Source organism: Pleurodeles waltl, chromosome 2_1 (genome assembly GCF_031143425.1).
Source record: "Pleurodeles waltl isolate 20211129_DDA chromosome 2_1, aPleWal1.hap1.20221129, whole genome shotgun sequence".
Classification (NCBI taxonomy): Eukaryota; Metazoa; Chordata; class Amphibia; order Caudata; family Salamandridae; genus Pleurodeles; species Pleurodeles waltl.
In genome coordinates this window covers 881,585,610-881,608,960 of record NC_090438.1, presented here as the reverse complement: position 1 = coordinate 881,608,960, position 23,351 = coordinate 881,585,610, and positions in this window count along the sequence as shown.

The following is a 23,351-nucleotide window of genomic DNA, read 5'->3' as shown; positions in this document are numbered from 1 at the left end:
TTACCTACAGGAATACAAAAAATACAGAAAAGGAGAAGATATAACCGTCCGGACCGTCACAGTCATTGGCCTGCGTTCCTACACTTGCCATGACGCACATGCACTCACAGTCGTTTCATGCACGCCTCTTTCTCCACCCCCCTATCTTCCATCCACACCCCTCCACACAGGCATTGCCCATACAGCATGCTCACAGGGTACTTATCTGTTTGTCTGGAGGACCGTAGAGTAGCGTGTACTGGAGGAGGACCCCATCCACTAGTTTCTCCAACTCCTCTGTGGTGAAGGCAAGGGCCCTTTCCCCAGGCACATGAGCTATTGTCTCTTCCGGACTGAGGTCACAGCAGCACTTGCAATGTAGGTCCTCTTCTGTCGAAGATCAGGTATCAAGTGAGTGAACAGATAGAAAACGGCGGTAACGTCCGCTGCAGTGCGTACCGTCACTGCCGGCGTTAATCGTCATTGGCTCCTGAGACCCATATGGTCGAATGTTAACCAATGCAGGATTGCGCCGCGGTCTTCGACCGCCTACCGCAACGCTGTACAACGCCAGCGCAGTTACCTCATGTCCCCTTGTCCCACATTACAGGTCAGGCAGCCGCCATTTCAGGGTGCCACATGGCATTATTTTTAAATGCATCACACATATCTAGGCCTTGCATACACATTAAGACAGGAACATAGCGGATTGAAAAATGTGTGCAATAAAGTTGTGTTTTCGTACCTCAGTGCTGGCTGACCCTCTGATCGCTGTTCTCCTCCATAGAGTACGTCCGCTGGGGCAGGTGAGGAGATGGAGGCATCCTCCGCTGTACAGACCGCTGGTGGACCAGTTGATAATGGAAGAGCGACATGTAATTGTCACCTACAGGCTGGACCGTGCCACAATCCAGGAACTGTGTGCCCAGTTGGAGCCGGACCTGATGTCAGCTATCCGCCAACCCACAGGTATCCCCCCCTCTAATGCAGGTGCTGTCAGTACTGCCTTTCCTGGCAAGTGGGTATTTTCAAACGACAGTGGCCATAGCATCAGGGATGTCCCAGCCTATGTTCTCCAACTTGTTGTCCAGAGTGTTGTATGCCCTGCTGAAACACATGCGCAGCTACATCGTTTTCCCTCAGGTGGAGGATTTGCCTACAGTGAAAGGTGACTTCTATGCCCTGGGACATATCCCCACCATCATTGGTGCCATTGATGGGACACATGTGGCCTTGGTCCCCCGGCAGGAGTGAACAGGTGTACAGAAACCGGAAGAGTTACCATTCTATGAATGTGCAGATGGTGTGTTTGGCTGACCAGTACATCTCCCATGTGAATGTCAAGTTTCCTGGCTCAGTGCATGACGCTTACATTCTGAGGAATAGCAGCATCCCTTATGTGATGGGGCAACTCCAGAGGCACCATGTGTGGCTATTAGGTGAGGACATGGACCCTATACAGTGTGACTAGGTGTCTGGGTCTGGGGTTGTCCCTAAGGGTTAGTGTGTGTCTAACAGTTGTCCCTCGACATTTGCAGGTGACTCTGGGTAGCCCAACCTGTCATGGCTACTGACCCCAGTGAGAAATCCCAGGACAAGAGCAGAGGAACGCTACAATGAGGCCCATGGGCGAAGTAGGAGGTTATAGAGAGGACCTTCGGCCTCCTGAAGGCCAGGTTCAGGTGCCTCCACATGACAGGTGGTTCCCTATTCTACTCACCAAAGAAGGTGTGCCAGATCATTGTGGCCTGCTGTATGCTTCACAACTTGGCTTTGCGATGACAGTTGCCTTTTCTGCAGGAGGATAGTCCAGATGGAGGTCTGGTGGCAGCTGTGGAGCCTGTGGACAGTGAAGACGAGGAAGCAGAAGAAAAGGATATCGACAACAGAAACATGGTGATTCATCAATACTTCCAGTGAGACGCAGGTAAGAAGACATCACTGCCTGCTACATCTGATACACTTGTTCTACCTCTCATCTGTCTGTCACTTTCACACAGTGTATGGACCCGGAGTTGTCACTTTCCCTTTCGATTTCACAGATGTGGGTCCCATTGTGTGACATCTGCTTTGTTTCCTCATGGACTAGAGCTGTGTGACATAGGTATGTTGACAATACAATGGATATTGCATTTTTCCTCAGTTATTGCAAATACACATTTTTGAAAGCACAGACTGACTCCAGATTGTTTTGTGATGTAAGGGTGTTTATTTAAGTGCTAAATAGTGGAGGGGTTGTAAAATGGTCAGGGGTGATGGTGGAGGAATGTTAATGGCAGAGTCCAGTCTATTTGTCTCACAGGTACATTGTCCAAAGGGGCATAGTAAGTGGAGCTGGGGCAGTTGATGGATGGACAGGGTGACAAAGTGGGACAAAAGGATGACAATCAGGGTGGTCTCATTTCTTGGTGGGTGTCTTGGCATTGTTCTCTGCCTTTGTCCTGGAACTCAAAGACCGCTTGTGGGGTGGTTCTCCATCTGCAGGGGGTGGGGTGCTGGTGTCGTGGTCCTGTGACGGTGCCTCCTGTCCACTAGCACCGGCGGAGGTGGTGGGCAATTCATCTTCCAGGCTAGTGTCAGGGGCCCCTTGTTGTGCCACAGTGTCCCTCGTGGTGTTCACGAGTTCCTTCAGCACCCCTACAATGGTGCCCAGGATGGTATTGATGGTTTTGAGTTCCTCCCTGAACACCGAATTCTGTTCCTCCTGCAGCCGCTGGGTCTCCTGAAACTTGGCCAGTACCGTTGCCATTGTCTCCTGGGAATGGTGGTAGGCTCCCGTGATGTTGGAGAGGGCCTCGTGGAGAGTGGGTTCCCTGGGCCTGTCCTCCCCCTGTCGCAGAGCAGCCCTCCCAGTTCCCCTGTGTTCCTGGGCCTCTGTCCCCTGAACCATGTGCCCACTGCCACTGCCCCCTAGGTCCCTGCTGTTGTTGGGGTGGTGGGTTAGCCTGGGTTCCCTGTAGTGGTGGACACACTGCTGCTTGACGTGTCCTGGGGACAGAGGTATGGGCCCGCTGGGTGGGTGCTGTGCTGGTGTTTCTAGAGGGGGGAGGTGTGAGTGGAGACGAGACTGGGAGGGAGTAGGGAGACAATGAGGAGGGGGACACAGTGGAGGCAGTGGATGTTGGTGTGTCTGTATGTGTGTGATGCTTGCGTGAGTGCCTGTGGGATGTGTGGTGCTTATGTTTGCCTGAGTTTCCCTTGTGTGGTGAGGTGTGTGCAGGCTGGTCTGATGGTGTGCTTGGGATAGGCAGAGGTACAGGGGATTGGGTCTGGGTGGAGGAAGTTGGAAGGGGGATTCTAGACACAGGGACAATGGCTGCCATCAGTGCAGAGGCCAGAGTTTGAAAGGCTCGGTGAAGGGCCGCCTGACCAGAATGAATGCCATCCAGGAATGCATTTGTTTGTTGCAACTGCCTTTCTACACCCTGGATGGCATTCAAAATGGTAGACTGCCCAACAGTGAGTGACCTGAGGAGGTCAATGGCCTACTGAGGGCAGCAGGGGTGACTGGGGCAGGGTCTGAGGTGCCTCGGGTGAACGTGATGCCCACCCTCCTGGGTGAGCGGGCACGGGGCGAAGGCTGAGGGGCTGCTGGGAGGGCAGTGCTGGTAGGGGGGGTGGCGGCTGTACCTGTAGATGCGGGGGGCACAGATGTTGCCATCACCACAAGGGAGCTCCCATCAGAGGACGAGTCCGTGTCGCTGGTCTCAGCTCCTGTCACCCGTGGAGCTCCCCTCGCCCTCCGTCCCACTGGTGAATTCTGAGTCCGCAGTGTGGCCCTCAATGGCCATGTGGGATGCAGCTCCCTCGTGCTCCGGTGCCACTGCTCCTCCGCCTGATGATGCTAATGCACACAAGAACAGGGAGACCACAAAAAAGGGGGGGGGAACAGAAGAAAGACATGTTGAGTGCATGGATTACCACTACCGTTGGCGGACAAGACAGACACAGAAGCCCCCTGTACTACGCTGCGCTCTTGGCCTCTACCGTGCAATTCTTGGGAAATGGCCTACAAGGCTGTGGATGATATCTGCACACATAGATGACACAGGGGCATGACTAGGTGTACTTGGCACTCTACAGAGGTGGGCTGGGGGGCCACAGGGCCATGCCTTATGGAGAGGCCTAGCCTACAGAACTCGCCCTGGCCTAGGGAAACCCACAGCCCTCCTCCCCCACCCAGACACCTCCACTGAGCGCAAAGTCAGCAGAATGATAGAGTACTCACCCCCTTGTGTCTGCTGTGATGTCCTCAAGCACCCATCCAACTCCGGGTAGGCCACCGCCAGGATCCTGAACATCAGGGGGGTCATGGTTCGACGAGCACCCCTCCCACGTTGGGAGGCCATCCTCAGCTGAGCCTCCGCCGTCTTCTTGCTCCAGCGTCGAATGTCCTCCCATCTTTTCCAGCAGTGGGTGCTCCGTCTGTGGTAGACCCCCAGGGTCCGGACGTCCTTGGCGATGGCACGCCAAATATCATTCTTCTGGTGGGCGCTGACCTACATGAAATGTACAGGGGAAGAAGAGACGTCATTACCAACTGCACCGTCAAAGTGAGTGGCCCCCATCCCTACCCTTGCCATGTGGCACATGCACCCACCGTCTTTCATGCACGCAGAACTCTGCCCCCTTCCTACTTACAACCAGCCCTCTCCACACAGGCATAGCCCATACAACATACTCCCTCTGTACTTACCTGTTTGTCTGGAGGACCGTAGAGTAGCGTGTACTGGGGGAGGACCCCATCGACGAGCTTCTCCAACTTCTCCGATGTGAAGGCACGGGCCCTTTCTCCAGACGCATTAGCCATTGTCTCTTCCAGACCGAGGTCACAGCAGCACTTGCAGTGTAGGTCCTCTCCTGTCGAAGATCAGTTATCGAGTGATTAAACAGATAGAAAATGTCGGTCACGTCCGCGGCGGTGCATACCATCACCGCCGGCATACATCGTCATTCTCTCCTGGGACCCATAGGGTCCAATGTTAACCAATGCAGCATTGCGCCGCGGTCTCCGACCGCCTACCGCGACGGTGTACAACGCCAGCGCAGTTACCTCACATCCCATTGTCACACTTTAGAGGTCAGGCAGCCGCCATTTCAGGGGCCCACATGGCCTAATTTCCAACTGCGTCACACATACCTAGGCGTAGTCTCAACACGCATACAGGCCACATTTTGTGTATGATTGGTGTTCTGTGTAAACAGTTGGTACATACCTCTGAGTTGTTTGACTCTGTGGTCGCTGTTGTCCTTCATAGGCACCGTCCGCTGGGACATGTGAGGAGATGGCAGAATCCTCCGGTGTACCGACCGCTGGTGGACCTGTCGACAATGGAGGAAAGACATTTGATAATCACCTACAGGATTGACCGTGCCACAATCCAGGAACTGTGTACCCAGTTGGAGCCAGACCTGATGTCAGCAATCCGCCATCCCACAGGAATCCCCCCTCAAGTGCAGGTGCTATCAGTGCTCCATTTCCTTGCAAGTGGGTCTTTTCAAGCAACTGTGGCCATGGCATCGGGGATGTCCCAGCCTATGTTTTCCAACGTGTTGTCCAGAGTGTTGTCTGCCCTGCTGAAACACATATGGAGCTACATCGTTTTCCCTCAGGTGGAGGATTTGCCTACAGTGAAAGGTGACTTCTATGCCCTTGGACACATCCCCAACATCATAGGTGCCATTGATGGGACACATGTGGCTTTGGTCCCCCCCCACAGGAGTGAACAGGTGTACAGAAACCAGAAGAGTTATCATTCCATGAATGTACAGATGGTATGTTTGGCAGACCAGTACATCTCCCATGTGAATGCCATGTTCCCTGGCTCAGTGCATGATGCCTACATCCTGCGGAATAGCAGCATCCCTTATGTGATGGGTCGACTCCAGAGGCACCGTGTGTGGCTATTAGGTGAGCCCCTGGAAGCAAGGCAGTGGGAATGGTTGTCTGGGGTTATCCCTGCAGGTTAGTGTGTGTCTAACAGTCGTCCCTCGCCATTTGCAGGTGACTCTGGGTACCCCAACCTGTCATGGCTACTGACCCCAGTGAGGAATCCCAGGACCAGGGCAGAGGAACGCTACAATGAGACCCATGGGTGAACTAGGAGGGTGATCGAGCGGACCTTCGGCCTCCTGAAGGCCAGGTTCAGGTGCCTCCATATGACAGGTGGATCCCTATTCTACTCACCAAAGAAGGTGTGCCAGATCATCGTGGCCTGCTGTATGCTTCACAACTTGGCTTTGCGACGACAGGTGCCTTTTCTGCAGGAGGATGGTCCAGATGGCGGTGTTGTGGCAGCTGTGGAGCCTGTGGACAGTGATAAGGATGAAGCAGAGGAAGAAGACATGCAGAACAGGGACTCAGTGATCCTGCAATATTTCCAGTGAAACACAGGTGAGAATACATTCCTGCCTACCACATGTACTTTTACACTACTACCTCTATCCTGTCTGTCGTTTTCACCCAGTGTATGGTCACTGAGTTGTCACTTTCCCTTACGGTTTCACAGGTGTGGGCCCCAACATGTGTCATCTGCTTAGATTCCTCATGGACTAGAGGTGTGTGACATAGGTATGTTGACATTACTATTTAATGAACATTTTGTCACTGTAATTGCAAATACACTAATTCGAAATCACAGACAGACTCCAGATCTTTTTGTGCTTTAGGTGTGTTTATTTAAATGCAAAATATTGGAGGGGGAAGTTAAATGGTGAGGGGTGATGGCAGAGGATTGTCCATGGCAGAGTGCAGTCTATTAGTCTCACAGGTGCATTGCCCATATGGGCATAGGAAGTGGAGCTGGGGAAGTTTAAATATGGACAGGGTGACAAAGTGGGACAGTGGGATGACAATCAGGGTGGTCTCATTTCTTGGCGGGGGTCTTGGCATCATGCTCTGTCTTGTTCCTGGATCTCAGGGACAATTGCGGGGTGGTTCTGCCTCTGAAGGGGGTGGGGGGGTGCTGGTGTGGTGGTCCTGTGGCGGGGCGTTCTCTCCACTAGCGCCGGCGGAGGTGGTGGGCAGTTCATCGTCCATGCTAGTGTCAGGGGCCTCTTGTAGTGCTACAGTGTCCCTCCTGGTGTTGAGTACTTCCTTCAGCACCCCTACGATGGTGCCCAGGGTGGAGCTGATGGTTCTGAGTTCCTCCCTGAAGCCCAAATACTGTTCCTCCTGCAGCCGCTGGGTCTCCTGAAACTTGGCCAGGACCGTTGCCATCATCTCCTGGGAGTGGTGGTATGCTCCCATGATGGAGGAGAGGGCCTTGTGGAGAGTGGGTTCCATTGGCCTGTCCGCCCCCTGTCGCACAGCAGCCCTCCCAGTTCCCCTGTGTTCCTGGGCCTCCGTCCCCTGGACGCTGTGCCCACTGCCACTGCCCCCAGGTCCCTGTTGTTGTTGGGGTGGTGGGTTATCCTGGGTTCCCTGTAGTGGTGGACACACAGCTGATTGACGTGTCCTGGGGCCGGATGTATGGGCCCGCTGGGTGGGTGCTGTGCTGGTGTTTCCAGAGCGGGGAAGGTCTGTGGTGGCCTGTGCCAGTGTGAGGGGAACCGACTGTCCCGAGGCCCACGATGGTCCAGGCTGGTCATCTAGATCCAGTTAGACAGAGGTGCTGTCATCACTGTGGGCCTCTTCTGTGGGTGGAGTGGACATGTCTGGACCCTCCTGTCTGGTAACTTTGGGTAGTGGTCCTGCAGGGGTGGAAAGGCATGATTATTGCATCTGTGTGTGTCATGGTGTGCAATGGGTGGGTGACTGTGTACCCCAGTGCTGGCATTCCTGTGTGTGAGCTTGTGTGATGATGGTTTAGGGGGGTGTATGGGTATGTGCAGTGGGCATGCTTTATTGATGGGTGTCCATGCGTTGTTGTTGCATGCAGGGCTTGGTGTTGGGATGTGTTGTTTGTGATATTGGTACATTTGTGAGGAGTTGGAGTGGTAGGGGTGAGGGAGAGGATGGGGGTATGTGATAGCATGCAGGTAGGGTGGGGGTTGTAATAGTTAAGATTTGACTTACCAGAGTCCATTCCTCCACCAACTCCTGCGAGGCCCTCAGGATGCAGAATCAACAAGACCTGCTCCTCCCATGTTGTTAGTTGTGGGTGAGGAGGTGGGGGTCCGCCGCCAGTCCGCTGAACCGCCTGGTGGTGTCTTGAGACCAAGGAACGCACCTTCCCCCGTAGGTCGTTCCACCTTTTCCTGATGTCCTCCCGATTTCTTGAGTGTTGTCCCACTGCGTTGACACTGTCGACTATTCTTCGCCATAGCTTCATCTTCCTTGCAATTGAGGTGTGCTGCACCTGTGATCCAAATAGCTGTGGCTCTACCCGGACGATTTCGTCCACCATGACCCTGAGCTCCTCCTCCGAGAACCTGGGCTGTCTTTGCCGTGCCATGGGGTGGTGTAGGTGATGGGTGGGGTGGGGTGGTGTGTGTGGTGATAAGTGTGGTGATATGTAGTGGTGTGTTGTGTGAGGTGCGTGGAAGTTATGTGGGTGATGGTGTTGTGTGCCTGTGGATGCTAGTATTGTTGATGGTGGTGTCTCTCTCTGGCCTTCGGTCGTGAAATTTGGTCGTAGGGGTTTGTGGGTGATGTGGGTGTGTGTTTTATATTGTATTAGGTGTGTAGGAGTGGTGTGTGTATGTGTATCAGGTGTGTGTATTTCAAATTGTCCAATGTGGCTGTGTTTTGTAAGAGTGTGTGTATTTTGAGCGCGGCGGTGTGTACCGCCAATGGAATACCGCGGTTGAAAGACCGCTGCGTGGATTCGTGTGTCGTGATAGTGTTGGCGTACTTCTGTTGGCGTGACGGTGGAGGTTTTGTTTTCGCCAGTTTATCACTGACCTTTGGTGTGGCGGACTTGTGTGGCTGTCTGAATTTTGGCGGATTCCGAGCAGTGGGTCATAATGAACGTGGCGGAATTCCGCCGCGGCGGCGGTGTGTTGGCGGTCTCTGCACGTCGGTAAGCGGCTTTTACCGCCAATGTTGTAATGACCCCCATAATGTTTTTGGAGGAACTCATCTGTGGTCAGCAGTCTACATAGAACTATGATTGACAAAAGTCATATTGAACACACTAATAGGTTATGTGTGAAAAAGGACTATACTTTCCACAATCCTTCATAAAACAGGCATAATTTGATGAGATAAGGTGCCCGTGAAAGCATGTTGCCCTTCATTTAATGAGATGATTGGAGTTGTATTTACACTGCACAATATTGTAGTATTCCAGTTTTTGTTTTGCATATTTCCACCAATAAAAGAAGATACCAAATGGAAAAGATAGTTAAAAGAAATCTATTAAAACGTCCTATATTCTAGTGAAGATCGTTTTTGTGTCCTTAGCTTACTATAAGTTGATCACTTTCTGGAAGGGGGTATGACTTTCAGTCAAGCAACAGGGCATGCATCCAGTGAATTTGAATGGTATTTTGGGCACTACCTTTTCAAGGACAATCATTTAGGTCTTTTTGTAGCCCAAAACATAAAGCTGCATTATGATGATCAGGATGAGTAAAAGCAAAATTGTGATGCATAATGATAGTTGTTGTATTTTTGGGTGCTGAGTTCAAACACATCTTAAGCCTAGTGCTGGCCATATTCATGATGCCACATTATCCCCTACATCAATATAAGTAGCAAACCTTGACGACTAAGGACTTGAAGCATGCAAATGTGGCAGGCTTAAAGAAGAGTAAATGAGTTAACTATTTTTTTCACCATGGGGTCATTCAGTATGGACTCAATAGGAATTGTCTTTCTCACAGCTATATTGTTGAACAAACACCTCACAAAGAAGAATTGTTGGATTTTACCAGTATGTTAAAAACTAAGGCCTAGTGTTGGACCTGGCCCTTTCTACAGGGTCATTCCCAAAACATTTTTGCTTTCTCCTCCTAATTTTTCTGACCCCTTTTGGCTGACGTTATGACTCTGGTTATTTTATCACTGCTAATCAGTGCTAAAGTGCATGTGCTCTCCCTTGTAAACATGGTATGATTGGCTTATACCTGATCAGCACATTTAATTTACCTGTACTTGTAAGTCCCTTGTACAGTGGCATCCCTATACCCAGGGCCTGTAAATTAAATGCTGAAAGTGGGCCTGAAGGGCAGCTTGTGCCACCCATGGAAGTAGCCTTTCAAACCTGTCTCATGCCTGCTAGTGCAGTACCTGCATGCACAGTTGTCTGCCACAGGGACATGGCATCTAACTTTACTTGCCAGGCCCAGAACTCCCCTTTTACTTCATGTAAGTCACCCCCTAAGGTAAGCCCTAGCTAGCCCTATGGGCAGGGTGCTATGTATGTAGAAGGCAGGACATGTGCCTGGTTGTGTGGCCTGTCCTGGTATTCAGAAACAGCCTGCTTGGTTTCTTACTGCTGTGAGTGCCGCCTTCTCATAGGATTGCATTGGAAAGGCCCTGCATTATATCTAGGGAGTATTGTCTGACTTATGAGGTGTAGCGTGGACATGTTTGGTATGGTTATAATGGTAGTGGGAAATGCTGCTTACTGGTGTAGGTGGATTTGATATTACCATTATAGATTTGCCACTTCTAGAAAGTGAGCATTTCTCTGTGCTTATGACACTGGTGTTTAGCAGCTTGACTCCAATCCACATCTGGACAGAGTGACAGCTGGGCGTTGTGCATATTTTTCAGACAGCCTTCACACAGGGAGGGTGGAGGTGTCACAGAGGTGCATGTACATTTTGAATGGTCTTCCTGGGCTGAGGGAAAGGGAGGTGGGGCACACTCACAGCTATAAAGGCTGTGCCCTAGTCTCACACAAAGGGCTTGTTTACCCCAAACTGATGTCTGGAGCCTGTGTTGGAGGAGAGAGTGGACACTCCTGGAACCAATTGTAACTGGTTGGAACCTCCTCTCCCCTCTTTGTTCACCTTATGCAAAACTGAGTATCAGTACAGGGAATATTTCCCTAAAAAGACAGACATTAATGTACTACTGAACTGGACACAGAAAGCTGCTAGAGGAACTGTCTTGGACTGCTGCTATTGTGCTGACCTGTGACCTGCAGGGTCCCTTGGAGGAACTTCCACTATGTGCAACCCTTGTGCTGGCCTGTTTGTTGGGCCTTGCAAACCTGCGTTCCCCCTTTCTGTCTCCAGGGTCTGGGTGTTGTAGCCCCTGCACCTGCCGGTATTGCAGTAAAAGGGAGTGCTTGCAAGGTTGTTCTGTGAGCCCAAAGATGAGAACTCCATCCGATGAGCAAGCGCCCTGTGAGCGCTTTCCCTTTCCTGACTATAGCGCCTTGAAAACACTTTTCTGTGTGTGGCCGCAGGGTGCTTCACTATTGTGACCCAGGAGCATTCAGAAAATCCCGAGCACCCGGAGCACGCTCGTGGATTAGTACTGTAGGAGGCTGGCTTTTTTTTGTAGTGGGTACCTTGGATACGTACACCTTACACCATGTCCAGTTATCCCTTATTAGTAAATTGTAGTAGTGTTCTAGCAGCTTAGGCTGATAAAGGTAGCTATAGCAGAGCAGCTTCGGCTGAACTAGGAGATATGTAAAGCTCCCGCAAAACCTCTTAAAGTTGCACAGCACTTATACATAAGTAAAAACAATACTCAGTGCTACCAAAAATAAAGGTAGTTTATTTGGGTGACTGTCGGAGGCTGACCTGGCTTACAGTGGGTACCTTGTGGTACTTACACCTAGTGCCCTGTCCAGTTATCCCTTATTAGTAGAATAGAGGTGTTCTAGCAGCTTAGGCTGATAGAGGTAGCTATAGCAGAGCAGCTTAGGCTGAACTATGAGACATGCAAAGCTCCTACTATACCACTTATATCACTTAGCACTATATCATAAGAAAACACAATACCCAGAGTTTCTAAACATAAAGGTACTTTATTTTAGTGACAATATGCCAAAAAGTATCTCAGAGGATATACTCCTTTAGGAGGTAATTAATATACACAAAATATACACACACAACCCAAATCAGGTAAGTACACAGTTAGAAAATTACTGCTAACAGTGAAAAACACAATAGAATGCAATAGGGAGAAATAGGCCTAAGGGCAACACAAACCATATACTCCAAAAGTGGAATGCAAACCACAAATTGACCCTAAGCCTAGTGTAGTGTGTAGAGGGTCGCTGGAAGTGGAAGAAAACACTAAGGGTGTCCAAGATACCCCACCCCAAGACCCTGAAAAGTAGGAGTAAAGTTACCCTACCACACCAGAAAAACAGTAAAGTCGAGATAGGGGATTCTGCACGGACGACAACTGACTGCAAAGCACTGAAGACGGATTCCTGGACCTTAGGACCTGTAAAGGAAGGGGACCAAGTCCAAGAGTCACGCAAGTGTCCAGGGGGGGCAGGAGCCCACTAAACCCCGGATGAGGGTGCAAAAGGGCTGCCTCCGGGTGGAAGAAGCCAAAGATTCTGCAACAACGGAAGGTGCCAGGAGCTTCTCCTTCAGTCAGAAGATGTCCCACAGCGTGCTGGAGGATGCAGAGTTGTTTCCACGCAGAAAGACCACAAACAAGCCTTGAGTTGTGGTTGAAGGTTTTGGGGGCTGCTAGTGACCAGGAAGGACCAGGAGGTCGCCCCTTGGAGGAGGAGACAGAGGGGGTGCTCAGCAACACGGAGAATCCATGCAAAAGCAGGCAGAACCCGCAGAAGTACCTGAACAGGAACTTAGAAGATCTGAGGATGACGGTCGACTCAGAACCACAAAAGAGGGTCCTATGACGTCGGAGTCCAACTCAGTGAGTTGGACAATGTAGGACAGAGTGCTGGGGACCTGGGCTAGGCTGTGCACAAAGGAAGTCTCGCAAAAGTGCACAGAAGCCCGAGCAGCTGCAGTTCATGCAGTACACAGGATTACTGTCTGGCGTGGGGAGGAAAGGACTTACCTCCACCAAATTTGGACAGAAGGGCCACTGGACTGTTGAAGACACTTGGACTCAGCTCCTGTGTTCCAGGGACCACGCTCGTCAGGATGAGAGGGGACCCAGAGGACCGGTGATGCAGAAGTATGGTGCCTGTGTTGGCAGGGGGAAGATTCCATCAACCCACAGGAGAATTCTTCTTGGCTTCCAGTACAGGGTGAAGGCAGACAGTCCTCAGAGAATGCACCACCAGGAAACAGTCGAGAAAGCCGGCAGCATGAGGCGCTACAATGTTGCTGGTAGTCTTCTTGCTACTTTGTTGTGGTTTTGCAGGCGTCCTGGAGCTTTCAGCCGACGATCCTTGGCAGAAGTCAAAGAGGGAAGTGCAGAGGAACTATGGTGAGCTCTTGCATTCATTATCTGATGAGATACCCACAGGAGAGACCCTAAAAAGCCCACACAGGAGGATTGGCTACAGAGAAAGGTAAGCACATATCAGGAGGGGTCTCTGACGTCACCTGCTGGCACTGGCCACTCAGAGCTGTCCATTGTGCCCTCACACCTCTGCATCCAAGATGCCAGAGGTGTGGGACACACTGGAGGAGCTCTGGGCACCTCCCCTGGGAGGTGCTGGTCAGGGGAGTGGTCACTCCCCTTTCCTTTGTCCAGTTTTGTGCCAGAGCAGGGCTGGGGGGATCCCTGAACCGATGTAGACTGGCTTATGCAAGGGGGGCACCATCTGTGCCCTACAAAGCATTTCCAAAGGTCAGGAGAGGCTACTCCTCTCAGGCCTATTTCCAAAGGGAGAGGGTGTAACACCCTCTCTCAGAGGAAATTCTTTGTTCTGATTTCCTGGGACTGGGCTGCCCAGGCCCCAGGGGGGGAGAAACCTGTCTGAGGGTTGCCAGCAGCGGTAGCTGCAGAGAAAACCTCGGAAAGTTAGTTTGGAAGTACCCGGGCTCTATGCTGGAGACCCAGGGATGCATGGAATTGTCACCCCAATACCAGAATGGTATTGGGGTGACAATTCCATGACCCTAGACATGTTACATGGCCATGCTCGGAGTTACCATTGTGACGCTACATATGGGTATTGACCTATATGTAGTGCACGCGTGTAATGGTGTCCCCGCACTCACAAAGTTTGGGGAATTTTCCCTGAACAATGTGGGGGCACCTTATCTAGTGCCCACACACTAAGTAACTTTGCACCTAACCTTCACTAAGTGAGGGTTAGACATATAGGTGACTTATAAGTTACTTAAGTGCAGTGAAAAATGCTTGTCAAATAAAGTGGACATTATTTCACTCAGGCTGCAGTGGCAGTCCTGTGTAAGAATTGTCTGAGCTCCCTATGGGTGGCAAAAGAAATGCTGCAGCCCATAGGGATCTCCTGGAACCCGAATACCCTGGGTACCTAGGTACCATATACTAGGGAATTATAAGGGTGTTCCAGTGTGCCAATGAGAATTGGTAAAATTTGTCTCTAGCCTGCAGTGACAATTTTAAAAGCAGAGAGAACATAAACACTGAGGTTCTGATTAGCAGAGCCTCAGTGATACAGTTAGGCATCACACAGGGAACATATACAGGGCATACTTTGTGAGCACTGGGGTCCTGGCTAGCAGGATCCCAGTGACACAGGCAAAAACAAACATACATACAGTAAAAATGGGGGTAACATGCCAGGCAAGATAGTACTTTCCTACACAACCCCCCCCCCCCCAAACGAAGGACAATAAGGCTAACCTTGCCCAGATGAGTCTTCATTGTCTAAGTGGAAATATCTGGAGAGTCCATCTGCATTGGAGTGGGTACTCCCAGGTCTATGTTCCATTGTATAGTCCACTTCTTGTAGGGATATGGACCACCTCAACAATTTAGGGTTTTCACCTTTCATTTGTTTTAGCCAAAGTAGAGGTTTGTGGTCTGCCTGAACAATAAAGTGAGTACCAAACAGGTATGGTCTCACATTTTTCAGTGCTCAGACCACAGCAAAGGCCTCCCTCTCTATGGCAGAACGCTTTTCTCTAGGGGTCAATCTTCTGCTGATAAAAGCAACACTTTGATCCTGGCCCTCAGTATTAAACTGTGATAGCACTGCCCCAACCCCCAATTCAGAAGCATCAGTCCGGACTATGAACTTTTTGGAGTAGCAAGGGCTTTTTAGGACAGATGCAGAGCACATGGCCTGTTTGAACTCATCAAAAGCTTTTTGACAGCTAGCTGTCCACAGTACCTTTTTAGGCATCTTCTTACTAGTGAGGCCATTAAGAGGAGCTGTAATGGAGCCATAATTCTTAATAAACCTCCTATAGTACCCCGTGAGGCCTAAAAAGGCTCTCACCTGGGTTTGAGTTGTAGGGGGAGCCCATTCCATAATAGTCTGGATCTTCCCCTGTAGTGGTGCAATCTGTGCCCCACCTACCAGGTGGCCCAGATAAACCACTTTCCCATGCCCTATCTGGCACTTTGAGGCCTTGATAGTGAGGCCTTCCTTTTGCAGGGCCTCCAAAACTTTCCACAGGTGGACCAGGTGATTATCCCAGGTGGAGCTAAAGACAGCAATATCATCTAGATGTGCTGCACTAAAAGCTTCCAACTCTTGCAGGACTGTGTTCACCAACTTTTTAAAAGTGGCAGGTGCATTCTTCAGACCAAGGGCATTACTGTAAATTGATAGTGCCCTCCAATGGTTGAAAATGCAGTCTTTGGTTTAGCATCTTCTGATAGCCTAATCTGCCAATACCCTGCAGTTAGATCAAAAGTGCTTAGAGACTTGGCAAAAGCCAGAGTCTCCATGAGCTCACCTGCCCTGGCTATAGGGTGAGCATCTGTCTTGGTTACTTGGTTGAGCCCTCTATATTCAACACAAAACCTCACCTCTCTTTTTCCATCTTTAGTGTGAGGTTTTGGGACAAGCACAACTGGGCTAGCTCAGGGGCTTTCTGAAGGCTCAATGACTCCTAAGTCTAACATTTTCTGAACCTCTTGTTTAATGCAGTCCCTGGCATGGTCAGACTGCCTATATATCTTATTTTTGACATGTAGACTGTCTCCAGTATTGATAGTGTGCTCACACCAAGTGGTGGTACCTGGGGCCATATTTATACTTTTTGACGCAAAACTGCGCCAACGCAGTTTTGCGTCAAAAAAATTAGCGCCGTCTAACGCCATTTTGAAGCGCCGTGCGGGCGTCAAATTTATACTTTGACGTACGGCGGCGCAACCAACAGGTGGGAGTCATTATTTTGTGACGCACACAGCGTCGGTCTGTCGTAAAGGAAACCAACGTAAAGGCGACGCACATCACTGTGGGTCGATTTATGACAGCGCAATTCGGAAAGCGCTGGTTTTCTTCACGCTATTGCGTTAAATTTTTGCGCGAAAACTGCCCTGTCAGCAGAGGAGACCCAAAATGGATCCCAGATGCCACAACAGACCCCAGGAGGATGAGAGCAGACCAGGAACCAGCCAGGAGGATCCATACAGGAACCAGGACATTTAAAAAAAAAAAAGAAAGTGTCGCTTCAGTGAAGAGGAGCAGGAAATCCTGGTGAAAGAGGTGACGGAACACCAGCACCAACTTTTCATCTCCTCTAAATTGCCACTCAGTAGGAGAGAGGCCATATGGAAACAAATAGTGGACAAGATCAACAGTGTGGCTGAAGAACGCCGCACAGTCACTGAGTGTAAGAAACGCTGGCATGACTGCAAACGTAGGACAAAAGAGAAAATGGCCAGGAACAGGAAGGCAGCAATGCAGACTGGAGGGGGGAGTCCAGCACAACAGGAGGCCATGGACCACATGGAGGAGATGGTAGGAGCCGTCATCCCGGAGGAGATCGTCACAGGGATTCAAGGACTGGACAGCGCAGACTACCACAACACAACGCACATGCAGGGTAAGTCGCATGGGGAATTCAAATGCAATAATGGGGACTGTAAGCAGGGGGGGGGATACCTACTACACAATGCATGTAAGTCAGCACATATATGATGTGGCATGGGTAAAGGGGCACGACAGGGGGGCATGCCCAGCACAGACCGAAGCTGGGGCACGACAAAATACAGTAACAACAACAGTCCCATGGGGACATCCTGTAATGACAACAATAGAGCCAAGGGAAAGCAGCGACAGGTGGGAAGGCCACTACCTCAAATCCACATCCAGGCACTTGTATTGCAAAATCTAGCCTACATCAACTAGGTCCCTATCAGTAATGCAGTAGGCAAAACAACAACTGCAATGTAACTGCCACAACAGTTGACAATAACACCTCTCATCTCTGTGCAGCTATAGTACCAAATGGCAGGAACCTCCCCATGGAACATACATACCTAAATTAGGGGGTGAGGATGACATCCGCAACTATTCATAGAAATAAGACAAAGGCACCAGTACACTCAAATGCCGAATGTCCATACCTAACACATACATAAGCCTAAGTAAACAGCAATAGGAGCCACACAGCACTAACGACACACACATGCTGCATACGTCACGGTCCCTCACGTGCCTGGCTAACAAGGCTACATCACTAATGTCATACTGCTCAGACAACAATATTGAGGAGGGGACACAGGCAACTGGTTACTGAAACACACCTGCAAAGTCTGACAAACAAATAGGACATTCATACGATAAACAGGCCAATCCAGTAAGACACACATGACCCAACATCATCTTCAAACATCAACAATGTTTACATCCATACCACATCCTAACATTGACATGCATAGGTAATGCCACGTAACATGTACAGTTCATGCAATGTGAATAAAAAGTGTATGGGGCAGGGCCTGAGAGGCAAGTGTGCTGGCAGGGCAGTCACAACACCCACAGTCAGTCAAAGTGTATTGTGGCAAGTGTAACGTATACTTTGCGCATTAGCCTCAGGCTGGAGGCCTTTGTGCATCTTACCCTGAATGTACTTATACTCATTTGCTCACATCTAAGAGCCTCAGAGCACTTTGCACTAAATGATTCTCATTGCCCTTCCTATCAGTTAATTTAGCAAATAGCCAGTCCTAAGGTGTTGTCAATTAGTCAAATCACACTGTTTTGCCTACTTCTGCACTGGAGTTTGCCAGAACATATTCACTCTGTGCCCCAGTCAAGGATACAGTCTGGTATGTTGCTGATTGATGTGGTAGGGGTTAAGGTTTGGCATTCCTGCGTAGGGAAACTTTGTCATCACGATGACATATGACTTATAAAATCACTTCCTTGTCCCAAGATATGCAAGAGGGAGTTTCCAAACAGAGAAACACAACTAGATGCTGCCTGCCTTGCTGCTGATGCACAACCAGATCACAGCCCATTCCTCTGATATGAGGGATGATGTCTCCCCTGTGATTCAGACAGGCAAGCTCCAAACTTAACATGCTGTGCTATACATAGAACAAGCAGAGGGAGAGTAGAAACTGTTAGGCACCATGATAGCTGTGTATGAATGTATTACTCTCCTGCGGACTATTTCAATTCTAACAGTGTGTATTGTTTGGGTTATTGTGGCTCACACCTAAATTTCTACAAGTCAGTTGTACAATGAAACCTCATATTAAACAAATACTGTCTTTGTCATTTGTGTATGGTAACATACCGGAAAAGACATAATAGTGTAGGATCTGAGTGACCACGACTTGCCTGAGAAGTTCCAAAGATGTCATGCGCTCGGATGTCTAAACATTCCTTTGATGTGGGAGACCAGAGGCACTGCTAGTTAGTCTGAGCAAAATGAAATATCAGGGTGACAGAGTTATTTACAAGTGGGTCAGACTTAGTCCCCCACACCATTAGCTATCCTGCTGCCTAGAAAGCCAGTAATCACATGTAGGATAATGAGAGCCCACCCAACAAAATGTCCCTCCATAACAATAGTTAAACACCGAGGGAGGAGTAGGACCAAAAGACGCCTATTCCTAAATAATTACAAAGCAACACCTAGAGGCGATCTGGCAGACATGTCTGATAGCTCCATATCATACATGTGACACACAGGTGGGCCATAGGCCTACAACAATGCCCTATGACGGACAGCAGATACCAAGACAAACACAGAGCACAAAGTTAAGGCATACCAAGGCTTGTATCTTAGTGCAAAATTGTCACAACACAGACACACTAATTGTTCCCTGTTTCATTTCAGAGGAACACGGATCTCCTGCCGATATGCCTGTCCATGAGTTCCCTGATGACATGGATGACGAGCCCATAAACCTCCCACAAGAGACCATTCAAATGGTCCTTGAAAGCCTCCAAACCCCACCTTCAGTCACAAGGAGGAGCACAGAAGAAGCAGCCACCACAGGAGAACCACCCGCCACCCCAATTGTAAGACCTGCCAGCTCCAACACAGCTGAGGACTCTGACGACACTGGCACCAGCTTTGAAAGAACTGTCGTTGGGGTCCAGCGGGAGCTGGCCAAGGAGGTGCGGGTGGGGATGCAAACTATGGCAGCCAGCCTTGAGGTGGTGCGTTCGTGCATGTTGTCAACTGCTGATCAGGCAGCTGCAAAGCAAGCCCGAAAATCGCTCTTGGAGGAACTTGTAAAAACACAGAAGGAAATCTTCACAGCTGTCATCCAGTTGACACAACAACTCCAACTGCAAGCCAGTCAACGTGTGCACGAATACAACATTGAACCCCTCAGGGCCGACCTGGCTGCCTACCATCGTGATGTGGCTGCCATTCTGAAAAACCAGCAGGCCCTCCTTGCTGCAGTACTGCCCTCCATAACTCGACAGGGAGCAGCCCCCGGGATGTCTGCCTCCATGTCTTCTAACACTGAGGTGTGTGTTGCCCCTTCACAACCAACAACAACAAGGACACACCAGGCAACACACACATCAGAAGAAGAAGACATGGAACAGATAACATTCACACGCAAGAGTACCCGTAAGCCCTAGTCCCTGCACCATGGCCTACTCTGACCAAGGTCCTACGTTTTGACAAATGCCAGTCTCACTACAACTACACTCAATGACTGTTTGGCAATCCACTGTATGACTTGTCCCCATTGCCAGTGAATGTCTCTCTCCTACTATTTGGCAATTCCTGTTCCTCTGCACTGTCTGTGACATCACCCCAGCATGTCAGGAGCATCATCCACACCCCGTCTGTAGGATCACCATGTAAGAATGCACCAGAACGGACTCAGCTAACATTGTGAATGGACATGTTGCACTACACCACCTATAAATAAATATCACTTGCACACCTATTGTGTCTCTGTGTTATTTCACACTCCAACTGTGCAGTACATAACTCCAAAGTGGCTGTGTGGCAACCATGTCGATTCTCTATACTACTGTCCTGATTTCATGTATACTGAAACATCTGTGCAGTGGCCAGGAATGCATCATAGCCTTACTATACTGAGGAAAATAACTGATGAAGGGACTAAGCACACACAATCATGCTGTGTTGGACAGAATGATGCACCATCTATAGCTATTCTAGACAACTAATGGTGGCTGAGAAATGTAGGCACCATGCAATACTTAAATAAGAAATAATGCTGTAAAATGTAAGGAATCATTAACAAATTACACTGCATCAATCACCCTTACGCAGTATACTTCCATGAAGGAAAGTCATTCTGAATCAGTACACACATGATGTAGGTCAGCAATGACAGCAACAAGACAAGAGTGTGAACAATTCCTCATCTACAAAGATCTCCTTGAACTTCACACTGCTGTCCGACCTATCTATTTACCCACAATAACAAGTCTGGAAGCACTCTTTGTGAAGTAGGATACATGCCAACCCAAAACCTTGATGATCAATGCACACTACCAATGGTGGGTCTCCCACATGGTGGATACTTACCAAGTTAGCACACGGGTAGCTGGCATGTTAAACCTCAATATCCTGGGGATAGCGAGCATAGTACACAAATGTCATACTAAAACATTCTGCTACACTGATGTCAAGGCCATGATAATGTAGCACCTAACGCATCATGTAAAGGGTTAACTAAATTTTTATTTCAATGAAGTAATAAAAGAGGCAACTAAGGGAAAGGTAAACCTATACTAATCTAACCTGACTACTACTAACCCACAACTGTCCCTAACTAACCTAAGCTAAACTTACTCTACACATGTAACGAAACGATCTAAACATCAACCCCCCACCCACCATTATGAGACAAGACACATGCAGGACAACACTTACTAACCTACACACATACTATACTATCCTAAACAAACATATATTTTGTTGGTAATATTTTTGTAATACATTTTTTTTTTTTTTTTTTTTTTAAACAGGAATCTCAACATTGTCCCCACCCACCCCCCCACACAAAAATATAAGATAGAAAGAATAAGGACCCCCCCACCCTCTTCCCTAACACTAACTAAGGTAATTACCTATACTTATCCTATAACTAACCCCCAAAACCCAACTAACAGTATAAAATAGGAAAGAGGTGAGAGGGGAGGGGTAAAAGTTCAGGAGGGCAAAAGTACTACAGATTTGCCCTCCGTAGTGTGCGCCTGATGGAGTGGACCTTCTTTTTCACATAACTCATGTCCTCCCTCAGGTTGTCCACCTTTTTAACCAACTTGTCCAATTTTCGGGACAATGCCAGGAAGGCAGCTGGGTCGACAGGAGGGTCTGTGCTGGTTTGCGTGCCGACGGAGGTGGATGTTGTGGCAGGAGTTGTGTGGCCACGGGACAGTCCTGCTACCACCAAACGGCTGGGTCCAGGTCTGGAGGAAGATGCTTGGTCCGTTGCTGGGTCCACTTGGGCAGACCTGGTGGATGTGGTGTCGGTGGTTGTTGGTGGCACTGTAGGGGGAGCCTGTGGTGTGGCCCACCACGCCCCGGAGGCCCGATCTGAATGGTACTTGCGGGCCATCCTCCGATACCCACACTGCACCTGCAGGATGTGCCTGTATCTCATCGCACGGCGCTCAAAATGGTTGCGATCTGCGGCACTCAGGTTTGCAGCTGTGAAGAGAAAAGGCAAATATTTAGCTTTGGATTTGCATTGGGTGGAATACCACAATGGGTCATTTGTCCATTACTAGAAATGTATTGGTTGCAGCAATTGTCACAACATAGTTCACGGAAAGGCTCAGAGGAAGTGCATGTGAAACATGCATACATAAGGGCATATCACACCTAGCATATCCATGTCTCTACATGATGGATGGCATCACCCTAAACTACTCATCCAAATCAGACCTAAGGCATTTGACATCATGGCAGCACCTCTTCTGCATACTGACTTCACTACATATGTCATTCTATGTGATAACAATCACACTCCTCACTCAATGGCATTTGGAATTAGTTGTGTGCTAAGATTGAACCCATGCGCCAGAATCAAATGTCAACACTAGGGGCCAGATGTAGGAATTTGGAAAATGCAACTAGCAATTTGCAATGCAGAACGGTGTCTCTGACACCGTCTGCGAGTCGCTATGGGGTCGCTAAGACCCACCTCATGAACATCAATGATGTGGGTTCCAAGTTGCGCCCCCTTAGCGACTATGGGCACTCACGGGGATGGAGGCCTGCTGGGAACAGCAGACCTCCATGGACGTGACTGCTTTTAAATAAAGCAGGTTATTTATCCCCAAGTGTAGGCCGTTTACCTGAAAGGAAAATGAGCTGCAATGAGTAAAAAATCACAACAACTTCAATCTTGGAATATTTCACGGTAATTAGTGGTCCCTTAGACCACTGGCTGTTTTGTACAGGATTATTTCGGTCCACTCACAAAGGTGAGGGGTTACAATGGGGACCCCTTCCAGTTAGCAAGTGGGTTACCATCCACTTCAAGTGGATGATAACTGCGACTCACTTTGCAACCACGTACTCGGTTGCAAATGGGATTGCCTACCACTGTGAGTTGCAAGTAGGTCTGGAAAACCCCTTTATATTTTGAATTTTGAAAAGCATTTAGCTAATATGTTCATGACCACCAAATACATTTCGGAATAGGAAACAGACGTTTGCAACTCACAAACAGAAATTTATGCCATTTGCAACGTGTACACAGTTTGCTACATCTGGCCCTAGGTACTAACTCAAGTCACAAAAGGTGTCAAGTACGTGTAACATACTGGTTGCTACAGTCCTAGGTACCCTGTTTCACAGTAACATCCCAGTCTTTGTGGGTGGTGTGGGAAGAACAACCAACAATCCCATGTTCAATGCACACCCAGGAGTGTATAGAAAGTTCAACAAGTATGTGCCTTCACACACAACACCTATTAAGGGCTAGCAACACGTTGTAGTCAGCCAAACATTGTCACATCCCAGGTCCACACATGTCAAAATGATATGACTTAGGCCAACATGACATACTATCAGTGAGGCATGTTTTACAACACACACAGAGGAGGTAGAACACCCATTCTCATGATTCGACAGAACACCTAGGCCATTGCACTCAAGTCACACACACTTCTAGTTCACCTTGTGGAAGTACATGCCCCCGGAAGATCCGACCTACAGTGTACACAGTCCATCCTCAACTAGGA